Source organism: Oenanthe melanoleuca, chromosome Z, assembly GCF_029582105.1.
Source record: "Oenanthe melanoleuca isolate GR-GAL-2019-014 chromosome Z, OMel1.0, whole genome shotgun sequence".
Classification (NCBI taxonomy): Eukaryota; Metazoa; Chordata; class Aves; order Passeriformes; family Muscicapidae; genus Oenanthe; species Oenanthe melanoleuca.
In genome coordinates, this window is record NC_079362.1 from 70,191,656 (window position 1) to 70,201,996 (window position 10,341).

At 37.2% G+C, this 10,341-nt stretch overlaps 1 long non-coding RNA gene across 3 annotated transcripts; it reads right to left on the reverse strand.

Moving 5' to 3' along the window:
* Window positions 1–1,373: 1,373 nt before the first annotated feature.
* LOC130265385 (uncharacterized) lies at window positions 1,374–10,125 on the reverse strand. Of its 3 annotated transcripts, XR_008842597.1 has the most exons (6): window positions 9,806–10,125; window positions 8,992–9,370; window positions 7,598–7,673; window positions 5,307–5,380; window positions 4,332–4,561; window positions 1,374–2,479 (listed from the first exon to the last, which is right to left on the reverse strand). It is a non-coding gene; the product is annotated as an uncharacterized LOC130265385 (long non-coding RNA). The 3 variants fall into 3 exon arrangements; XR_008842595.1 differs by having other exon boundaries at window positions 8,992–10,125; XR_008842596.1 differs by having other exon boundaries at window positions 7,550–7,673; window positions 8,992–10,125.
* Window positions 10,126–10,341: the final 216 nt, after the last annotated feature.

The window sequence follows — 10,341 nt, forward strand, 5'->3', positions numbered from 1 at the left end:
GGGGATAAAAATGGAATTTCGTCAAAACCATCATGATCAGAACAATATTGCCAGAGAAATGGGGAGCTTTATATCTGTCAACATGTCAGTGTTTGGACAGGAAACCAAAGCCTTGGAGATTGGTGTCAGAAAAGCGATCTTTTTCTTCGATAAGCACCATGCATGTACCAACATGAAATACAAGTGCAATCTTGCTGACTAGAATTCATGACAAGTAGCTCCTGTGAGAACAGTCTGAAACCATAAGACTGCTCAGGTATTCCTGGATGACTTCTCATATTCACTAAGCATTTACTTAGACTTTACTCATGAAATACACCCTGCTCATTCATAGGACTTCTCTGAACCATTCTGGATTAATTTCTGATTTTTTTAATTGTGCCAAATCTTGCACACATTATGTGGACTAATGAGAAGAAATCATTAATGCTGAAAAAATTACTCACAGGATTAAAGGTAACAGATAGGATCAAGTTATACAAAAGTACTAAGACTGAAATGCTGATAGCATTAGTGGGATTGAAAGTTGACTTAAAGAATTTATGAAAAAAAATAGGAAAGATGTGTTGACACTATGATTTTGAGAAAGAAAAACTATGAGAAAAGTCAGATACAAAAAAGTTAACCAGTTAGGATTTGACACCTGGGGGTCGGCATATTTCTGAACAGTATGGGCACAGAGGTGGATATCTAAGGACAGAAGCAGCTGTTCAGAGGGAATAATAGCATGGTGCCAGGAAAGAAAAGCAGACTGAAACTTATTTCTTCTCTGCATGTGTTAGGTGTTCACAGCAGTGAGCAATCATAAAGTCATAGAAAGGTGAGAATAGGAGGTGCCTCCGAAGCTCCTCTTGTCTTACCCCCAGCTGATTAGGTTCCCCTTAAACAGATTACTCAGGACCATGGTCATTTGTGATTTCAGTATTTTCAATAATGGAGATTCTTTAATCTCTCTGGATGACGTTGCAGAGTTTGACCACCCTTGCAGTTAGAAAGGTTGTTCTCATGTTTGTTTGAATAGATTTTCCTGTGTTTTCATTTGTGCCCACTGCCTCTTGTCCTGCTTACCAACTTCTTTACTGTCTCTCCTGAAGCATTTATGCAGATTGATATAAGATCCCCTTAAGCCTTCTTTCTTCTAGGATGAACAGCTCCAGCCCTCTCAGCTTCTCTTCATATGCAAAATGTTCCATGTACCTGATGATCATTATAGCCCTTTGCTGGACATGCTCTGCTATATCCATGTCTGTGCTTTGGGGAGCCCAGAATTTGACCCAGCAGTCCAGGTGGGAGCCTGATTCCTTTTCTATACTAGAACCACTTTATGTCTCTGAACAAAAGGAAAAGAAATAAACAACAACCAACCTGTGGAGTGAGTTTTCATAGCCTTTTATCAGGAGGATTTAAAATAATTCAATAGAACCACTGGGAAGAGATTGACAGCAAAGAAGAAAGTGAAAGCTGTGTGAGCAACTCTTAACACCAGCAAGGGAAAATAGTGTCCAATTTCTGTTAAAATGTTTTTGGAAAGAAATTGATTGAAAACACAAGGTTTCTGAGACTTCCAGGCTTTTGAAGTCTGCAGAGGGACATTCATGAGTAGTAAGGCTAGAAACGTTCAGCTGCTCTGAACTTGATCATTTGCTGCAGAGTTCCAGTGCCTCTCATGAGAGTATTGTCTGGTTAAACTTCAGCTAAGACCCTTACAGCGTAGCCTTAGCACCTTTAAAAGTTTAAAAAAACTTTTGGCATGGGACAAGTTTCTCTAGGCTGAAACACGTCTCACTTTCTGAGCTGAATAGTTTAAGGTTTATTTTTTTGTCCATAAAATGTTTTCAAATCTCATTATTTGAGTTATCTGTGGCTGGAGAATTGCAAGTATTTTCATGCCTGAAGACCATTTCAGATGCTGTACTTGTGCAGAAATAATTCAATGTTTGGGAAAACAAAATCTTGGCATGGAGATCATGTGCAGCAGGTAACAAGATAGTGGCTTCTTAAGCAAAAGAGTAAGAGGACCAGAAGTAAAAAATAAAATTAGAAATATTAAGGCCATGAGCTGGATAGCCTGTTTCTCCTAGAAGATATCATAACTCAAAGGCTGACAGATACTCAACTAACAGGAATACGAAGAATTATAATAAGCATTTAACTACCCTCCTTCAGACCTTAAGAAATAATTTTCCTGGGGACAGGTTATTCAGTAACCCATAACAGCTTTTTTGAATTTGGATGTTTGTTTATTTGTTTGTGTGTCTTTTTTATTCACAATTATTTTCTGTCTGTTGTTGATGCCTGTGATTCTTCTTTGTGTTAGGCAGGTCTCTTTTCATGGAGACAGGACACTGAATCCATTAGCTCCCATTCTGAGCCAGCAGAATGGGCCTTGTGTTCCTCTGTTATGCAATATCTGCTTTTGTTCACGTGGATCATCCAAATAATTCCAAAGCATAGGAAAGGATTCATGATCACCCCTGGCCTGCAGGGAAAACAGGGCAGATTTTCCCTTAACTCTTCACTCTTAAATGCTATATCTAAGATGGCTCACCCAGGCTCTCTCAGGACTCAGGAGAGGGATTTATGCAGTGATCTGCAGGTCCTATTTTGGACAATTTTGTCAATCTCTGTTGAATCTATTGTCTATTGTCTATTTCTCTTTATAGTCCTTCCATTGATATCATCACAGATTAAACCACTAGTGATATGAAGTCCATCCCAAAACTTGCATAAGTATATGATCAACACTGACATCATGTTAAAGGATGGTAAGAAATGTGGATGCTTTTTAGAATGTCTGCGGGTGAGGAGAAAGGGAAATACCGTCAGGGAGGAAGAAGAAACTATTAGGTTAAAAGGCATTGTTGGCACAAGGTTGACAATGAATAAATGTGGGATGGGAAGGGAAAGAACATTCCTGGCCAAAAAAAAAGTTACTTTTTAAAATTTAACTTTAATTTATGTGCATAGCATGGATCTCCCAGCCTTGTAGTATGAGGATCAGGAAAAGGAAAGCTAATTCTTTTTTAATTCAATAAATAATAAAAAGCAATTTTCAGATGTAATACCTGCATTTTGTGAACTGAAAGTTTCTATACTTCTGTGATACTGAATGTATAAGAAGAATTTAGTTCATATATATTTATTTCAATGTGCTTCACAAATTTTGTGGGTACTGATAATTTTAATCCATTAATATGGATATTCATTGCATATTTACTTTATTCCACTGCTTGAATGTTAATATAATTGCAACAAAATCAGTCAGACTACATATTGTGCTAACGGAAATAAAAATCTTGACTGAATTTTTAAAGTATTTAAATTAGGCTGGTGGAACTGTAAAATTCAAAATCAGGAGCAAGAGTCTGCACAAGCCATCAAGGCTGTCAAACCAATTGGAAGCTCCAGCTTTCCCAATGATAAGGATATGGATATGTCATTTCTATGGCATTTGACCATTGCCACTCAGGGTCTCCAGGCATGCAGGGAGAAGAGCTAATGAAAATAAGAAAATTATATTTCAGATTAATTTCTAAGAAAGATTTGGGTTTGTAAGACTCAGAGGATTATGGGTTGTGTCTTAATTGACACTCTTAAGAAATAAGTTCTGTCAGCAAATCTTTGCATTGAATTGCAAGGTAAGATGAAAATGAGGTGAGGAGCTTCCCATGCCTCAAATTGGTTAAGAATAAATGTAAGCTTGGTTCTACATATCAGTGTAGAGATCTTACAATGTACAATATGAAGAAATAAGATCAGCACAGTAAACCTGAGCAAACAATTTTGTGAGGTGCATGTAAAAGTCACTGAGAAAAGCAAAATTCTTAATTCCCTGGCTTTTATGCATATCAATTTTGCAGCTCTATAGCTTCATTGCTTTGAATTTATTACAATTTGGAAGTTGATTTTTATAATGTTTTCAACTGCTATTGTTTTTTGAACTGAGTTTGGATGCTCAGTACACAATCCCTTTTCACTGCAGAAAACATAGCAAGATCAATCTGTGTAACTAACATGTACAGGAAATTAAGATAGAGTTTTCATAATTCGTGGGCTTGCATACAAATCTCCAATTTCTGAAACACAGACAGCCCTTCCCTCCCTCAGAGCTGAGGATTAAAGCCTGTGAGTGATTCTGAGGCGGTAAAATATGATGGGCACAAGGAACAGATAAGAATCTTTGTAGGTGTAGGATAGACAGATATAAACATTAACCCTGGATAAGATTCTAAGCAAAAATCTAATCAATAAACATATGGGCAAATGAAAATGCAGATGAGCCACAAAGGTATAAATGTTCAGGAGGAAAGAAAGATTTCTGTAATACTTACCCGTATTGCATTGACTTCAAGTAGCCCTTAAGTGGAACTGACGGTATTACAAACACAATAAGCACTTCTAGACAAACTGGAATAACAATCACTTCAGGAGCCTGGAAGCATTCACAATTCTGCTGTTGTCAACTCTTTCAGTGGCTTTAATTTTCAATGGTAAGCACAACTCCTATATAGTGTTGTCAAAACCGCAATGAAGTTATGTCATTGAATATTAAAGCGCTGGCCTGCGGAATGCCAAACACAGAGATTTGAATTTCATGCTCTCTACTAAACATCAAGACAAATATGTCTAATTTCATAAAAACCTCACCAGCCCAGAAAGGCTGACAATCAGCCCCAGTGTTGCCACTTTTCCAGCTGAAAGCAGGAGTTTCTACTGTTAAAAAAATCTCTTTCTATGAGATCAGAGGAAGGAAGAAGCAGCATGGGGTTAGGATACATGGATGTAGCAGGAGATCAAGAATGAAGAGGCTGGGGTACTAAAGAGTACTGCTCATCACTGGACAGAAAATTCACATTTGTGTATGAAAATCCTTTTCTTGTGTTGTTCAGAAGTGTTTGGGAGACAATTCAAGAATTGCACAAGGAAATTGAATTATATAACAAAAAGATTCATTTGCTCCAAGACATTCTCAGGGCCTCTGTCTGTCTCTCCATGTCTTCATAAGACTAGAGGTAATCTGTGGTAATCCTTGGAGATCTTGTAGCCTCTCTGTTAAATCTATTCAGGCCTTAAATGATCTTTTTCCTTTGGGATAAGTTTTGTTCTGTCTTACAAACAGTAGTGAAGGGCTCTGACCACTGGAAAGGCCTGTGAAACCATATGAACATGAAATTCCTGGTAACCTCTGGCAGTTTTCTTCTGGGATGTGTTCCAAAAGTTTTTGGTTTGACCTTGAAAGTAAAATTTTGTACCTGTTTTTATTGGATGAAATAGGTCTATTCATGGAATAGATACCCAAAGCTTACCAATTATATTCAGACGCTCAAAATAGTCTGGACACTGATATTCTGGACAGAATGAGTTCCATGATGAAGTATTCCTGGCAGGCAACAAAAAGAGAAAATTAATTGCTCAGTTTTATTTGGCCTACAGTTTATAGATAGCACTGTGAAAAGAAGTGTTCACTATTCTGTGTTTGTGCTCTGTGACCTCTCCAGTGTGAGACTGACTGAAATCCACCAAAGTCTTTTTCCTTAAGTATCCTAAAGCCTTGAAAATTAAAAGTCATTCATTACCCTGACTTTATTTTTAGTGCCTAACAAATAATCAACAATTATAATAATTAATGGGGTTTTTTTTCTGTGGTTCCATAGAGAACCAAAGCATATTAGAAACAACACATTTCTCCCAAAGTTACATTGTTTTCAAGATATTTCCCTCTGATTGCTTTATTTCCTTGGGGGGGCATTTCTGTGCTCACAGAAATCTTTCGGATGCTCTGTTTTACAAGTGCTTATGCCCTCTGAGATTCTGCATTATTAATAATACTAATTTTTGCAATTATTTATTATTAGATGAAGGATGAGAGAGTTTTCAGCAATTCAAAAAGCACAGAAGAGCATGTAAGCCTTATCCTGCAGAGGCTTTCGTTGAACTTTGAGACCTCTGCACTGTGAGAAGCCCCTGAGAATGAGGAATTGTAGTTAGCAAGAAAATCTGCTAAATGGACATGGACAATAAATAAGGGCCTCATACATTGCTGGACTTCTTACTCAAAAAATCCCACTGGGGGGTGCTGATAAAAAGAAAAAAAAAAAAAAAAGTGTCCAAGATTTTGTAATAATCCAGAGTACAGATCACTATCTGAAGAGGTCGATTAACATATGATAATTTCACGAGCTGCACTTTAAATTTCTGTGTATGACCTTTATCTGTTCTGAAGGACAGAGAAATGCCTGGTCACGAAGAGGAAGGTGTTCTGAATTTTTAACCATAGCTCATAGTGTGCAGTGTTATGCAAGCCTTCTGAGCTAAAGTGAAGATACGAGAGATGCTTTATCTGCTGATGCAGGATCAGAGCTCCCAAGCCAGTCGGAGAGACCAAGTTCAGACACCAAACAGCTCAGAGTAATGACCCAGCGTGGCAAAAGGTCATCACACAGTCTGACCAGCTCTGCACTGTCCTAGTCAAAAAGAAAGTTTCACATTTTGAACTTGCGGCAAAGATGTTTATTGTTATGGATAGATTGTAGTGTGGCCTTGGAGTGCTGTGTCCAGTTCTGGGCTTCTCAGGACAAGAGAGATGTGCAGCTCCTGGGGCAGGTCCAAAGGAGGGCTATGAGGATGGTTATGGGCCTGGAGCACCCCCTTATGAGGAAAGAATGAGGCAGATGTGCTTGTCCATCCTGGAGAAGAGAGAACTGAGAGGAGACCTCACCATTGTCTGTCAATATCTGCAGGGAGATGTCTGAGGGTGAACCAGGCTCTGCTCGGTGGTGAAACAGCTTAAGCAGATCTAAAAACTTTTAACTTTTGTATTTAGTCTTCTAATTCTCCCTTCTATTTGTTAGGCAGATATTTGTTCATCACTGCATAATTCTGATTAGATTATTTAAAAGAAAATGCACTACTCCTCACACAGAACTGGAAAATAAAAGGTAGTTGTAAATCAAATAGTGTGTCTTCAACTTGGTCTAAAGCTGGAGAAATGCCACCTGCAGTATCCCTGAGCAAAGTACATGAAGAAACCAGTGACAAAACACAGACAGAATCACCTTTGCAGCTATGGCCACAGAAGCTTTCAGGTATTGCTTCTCCCTTCAAAAATGCGCATGCTTCCCTTTTCTGACAGATGCCATCCTACCCAAGCTCACAGCAAGTGAATTTTATATTTGAAACACACTCAATAGAATAAAGAACAATAGATGTACAGTTGGAAAATCTGACTCAGGAACTTTAAAAAATATATTTAATTATTAAACTAATTCAGAAATATTTACTTGTTTTGTTTTTCAGGTGGGGTTACTCCCACTTCTCTTTATGTTAAAGGAGGAGAACTGTTTTAGATTTCAAAGGCCTTAGTGGCAGTGAAGTATGTATTAGATGCAATCACAGAAAAACAGCATTGCAAAGGATCTTAAGAGGGTGTGTAATCCACGTAGTTCTTTCCCCAAGGCAAGATCAACTATTCTAAACCATTTGCAAGAGAAGATTGTCTATCTCTTATTCTCAGTAATGACCAGTGAAGTATTGCAAACCATGTACTTACACGTATTACACCAGAATTCGGAGAATTCAGGCCAGATTAAAGTCTTACCAGATGACACTGTGGAAACCTGAAGAAAGAAGCAATTCCAGTTCCAAAGAGCCTTTAGTCTCAGCAGAAAAAGCAGCTAAGGGAAAGAGAAATAATGTGTCATCATGGTTATTTCGTGTGGAATTTCTAACTTTTTAGTGTTAGCCTAATCCATCCATTTTTCATAGCTAATAGCAAACCTCCAGCTGCCCACAACTTGTGTTAACAAAAACAACTAATATTGCACAAATAATATGCAGAAAAGGAAAAAAAAACCTCCATATGGGACTCCTGTATAACCCATCTCTCTCACATGTTCAAAATGCTAACAAAGACTTCTGTACCTAGCAGGATGTTTTTGTTCTGACTGCACATTTACAAAAGAAAGTGCTGCCTTTAAAAATAAATAACAATTAGAAAAGCAAAGCACATAATGGAGTTTTCCCAACGCAGCAAGCAGCTGTGGAGCCAAACAAGCTTATCCACATTCCCTGAGTGATGGTTTATGTTTTGACATTGACTAACTCATCCATGCTCAGGGCACAAGCACTCAGACAATCTCCATCACCAGTTTCCCATTAGAAATCTTGATCTCTGCTGAAACAAGCTCAATTCCCTTCATTATTTCCCAGCTGACAGACGACGGGAGAGGGAGGATATTACAAGTGTCAGTCTCTTTGCCTCCGGACAGGCCACGGATGACACAAGAAGGAGAGAAACAAACAATAAAAAATATCTCTCTTTTTGTGCCAACTTTTAATGTGTTTGCTGTACCATTATGCTTCATTCATTCTCCCAAAACTAGTTTAGCAGGATTGTTTTCTTGGAAATCCTTCAGAGAAGGTGCTCTCTACCCCTTTTTTTCTCTGAATTTTTGTCAGACTCTTGCTATTTCACAGAAAGAAAGAGGCAGCAATCCATCTTGAAGAGCTATTTTGTTATTAGAAGGAGTTATAAAGCTCTTAAAATTAGTCGTTTAATAAAATATAGCAAATGTTTTTGAGGAGGATGGTGTTTTCTTACTAAAGAAGACAAAGAAGCAGAAGATGAGCATTAATGTAGGCTTTTCCATAAAAATCTTCAGAAGGATCGTTTTATTAGCATTAATAATTGCATTGTTTTGTTAATGAGAGTTCAAGATCAAGATCTGTAGGTTAACAACAATTGTCATTGCTTTTTTAACTATGACAGAGGTATGATATTTTATGCTAAAAATGAGTCATAAACAGAGTGAAAAATAGTCCCTGAGCTAAAAATCCTACTGTTTGAAGGCAAGAAATAGGCAAAATTGGGAAGGAGCAGGGAAAGCAAAATTAAAATGTGTTCTTCACTTAGTCATGTCAAAGGAGAATACAAACTGGTTCTAAACTGGTTCTAAACATGCATGCAACTGTTCCCTCATTCTCTGGTCTCACCTTAGTGTGTTTGTGGGTATATCCCATGGTTTTCAAGGTGGAGGTACTCCAGAACTGTTCTTAATACATTAGGCATAGATAAAGAGGTTTTGGTCCACTCCTTGATGACTGAATGTCATGAAATGGCTCTCATCCACATTGCAACAATTTCTTAGCTTTTAAAACATGACTTTCACTGATGAATAAGAACAGTCTCTAACTTGTACTGTTTGCATGCCAAAGAGTAACTTTGGAGGTTGATAAATGTCATAATCCAAACCCATATCTGGAGCTGCTCTGTTTAGTAGTATCAGGAATCATCTTCCAGTGACTGTGAATGTTGCAGGAAGTATTTTGCTCATTAAGGTAGCCATTCCCTGTCTGTCCCTTCAGGGGAGCTCTGTGATGGCGAGAGAAACAGCATCACCACACAAGTGAGTTTTATTAAATGCATACGAGTAATAACATCTGAGAGGAAAGATAATAAAAGATTGGCAATGTAGGGATGTCCCAAGGGTAGTTATTGCCAAAGAGGATCTGCAGCCTCTGAAATATGAAAATGCCATATTAATTTCCTCTTAGATGTTAACATTCACAATTTTGAGGAAAATTTTCATGTAAAAGCTAACTTTTTTTTTTTTTTTTTTTTTTAATTATTTTAAAATATAAAATAAAAGGCTCTAATCACATGGAACAGAAACAAAACATTGCTATTCTGACATTAAAAGATGGGAAAAAAGAAATGCAAAAAATAAGGTAAATGATGCTAAAATAAAATAAGTCATGGAAAAACAAGGGAGGACGAGTATTACATCTCAAGAAATCTAATAATGACCTGCTAGAGGATGGAGGAAAAGGAGGTGCACTTTGCTTTATTGTGTATTTCTGTAGAGTGCAGTAAAAGAAAATTCTGCCATCTGTCATCTTCACGAATTTGGCATGCTATGACATTGGACAGGTTTGTTCATACTTCCAATCTGCTGCTCGTTCATTTCTACTGAACAGTTTTGTTCTCCACTTCTCCCACATAGTTTTTATTTTTATCATTATTGTTATTATTTGGAAGTTGTATTATGTTTCATTATTCATCCATAGCTTGAATTCAGTGAGCTAAAATAAAATAAAATTATAGTAATAAAAAAGAACAACCTACAAAAAAAAAAAATCAATCCTATTCTGCCTCCATTACCTGGCTCAATCTTCTTTTTTTATTTTTCCAGATGTCATTTAGGTAAAATTTTTATGGTGATTAGGCCTTTCCAACTCAATGTTTGGGATACAATATTAAATGAAATGTGTCATAGGGAACATTAATATGACACTAATTTTTACTGACATTAAAATCCATAAGTAATATATAAGAAATTTATG